We start from the raw sequence: 1,659 nt of genomic DNA, 5'->3' as shown, positions 1-1,659 counted from the left end.
GAGCCTTTGATGTTGCTGGGTTGGGAGTCTGGGGTCCACACTTCAAGTCACCATTGGGTTACTCTCTGTGTAACCTTGTTCTGTTCCTCCCACAGCTCCTGCCCTCCTTTCAGTAAGCAGGCTAAGTGGAGAAAATTCAGAGGTGGAAATGCTGGGAGATCAGAGACCTTCCCTTAATGGAGATGTTAGGAACCAGGAAAGAGGAGGCCCCTGTTTCAAGCTCCCCACTGATGTCTCCAGGGCTGTGTAGGAAGGCAGGACTGGAAGTGCCGCAGCAGGTCTGACTTGGGAGGACAGTGGTGAGGCGTCAGGTGCCAGGGGTGCAGATTTTAGAAAGCATTTGCATAACACCAAGAGGCATCCTTGGGTCTGAGTGTATGTTTGTTGTGAGTCTGTGTCTGGGTTTATGTGTGTATGTGCCCCCGTGTGTCTGTGTGCATCTGTTTTAATCTTTTTGAGACGGAGTCTCACTTTTGTCACCCAGGCTGGAGTGCAATGGTATGATCTCAGCTCACTGCAACCTCTGCCACTTGGGTTCAAGCAATTCTCCTGCCACAGCCTCCTGAGTAGCTGGGATTACAGGTGCATGCCACCACACCCGACTAATTTTTGTATTTTTAGTAGAGATGGGGGTTTCACCATGTTGGTCAGGCTGGTCTTGAACTCCTGACCTCAGGTGGTCTGCCCTTCTCATCTCCCCAAAGTGCTGGGATTACAGGTGTGAACCACTGTGCCCAGCCTTTTTGTTTTTTGGTATTTTTTTAGGCGGAGTCTCTCTCTGTCACCGAGGCTGGAGTGCAGTGGCACCATCTCAGCTCACTGTAACCTCCGCCTCCTAGGTTCAAGCGATTTTTCTGCCTCAGCCTCACAAGTAGTAGCTGGGACTACAGGTGTCTGCCACCATACCAATTTTTTTGCATTTTAGTAGAGATGCGGTTTCACCGTGTTAGCCAAGATGGTCTCGATTTCCTGTCCTTGTGATCTGCCCACCTTGGCCTCCCAAAATGCTGGGATTACAGGCATGAGCCACTGTGTCCGACGGTTTTTGTTTTGTTTTGTTTTGTATTTTTAATAGAGACGGAATGTCACTCTGTTGGGCAGGCTGCACTCAAACTCCTGACTGCACGCAGGTGATCTGCCTGCCTCAGCCTCCCAAAGTGCTGGGATTACAGTCCTGAACCACCACGCCTGGCCCTCTGCTATAATTTTTGCAAATGCGGTTTCACTCTTCCCCTCCCCTCTTCCTTTGTCCAGGTTTCTTTACCTACCAGTGTCTTTGTAGTGTGTGTGTGTGTGTGTGTGTGTGTGTGTGTAAGATCCTTGAACTGCAGGCCCTTGCACTATCTGCAGAACAAAGATTGAGAGTGAGGGAGAGGGGCGGGCTACAGCTGCTGTCACCAGTACCGCAGCTCCGCAGCCCCGGCGGGGTGAGTCCTCTGCTGGTCTCCTACCTTCTGGCTGCATGAATATTTCATTTGCTGGGACTTTGGGCTGGCCTAGCACCAGTCAGCTTGCTTGCTCCTTCTTCCTGAGAGGAGCTGCCTCCTCTGTGCCTGGCTGGGACTTCCAAGGCGAATCAAGGTCTGGGAGAGGGCCCTGGGAGCAGAGGGTTGGGGGTGGAGGCTGCAGATCTCTCCTTGATTGAAAAACCATGGCCAG

Source organism: Cebus imitator, unplaced genomic scaffold, assembly GCF_001604975.1.
Source record: "Cebus imitator isolate Cc_AM_T3 unplaced genomic scaffold, Cebus_imitator-1.0 Scaffold82, whole genome shotgun sequence".
Classification (NCBI taxonomy): domain Eukaryota; kingdom Metazoa; phylum Chordata; class Mammalia; order Primates; family Cebidae; genus Cebus; species Cebus imitator.
The sequence above is the reverse complement of the archived record's forward strand: the minus strand, read 5'-3'. Positions refer to the sequence as shown.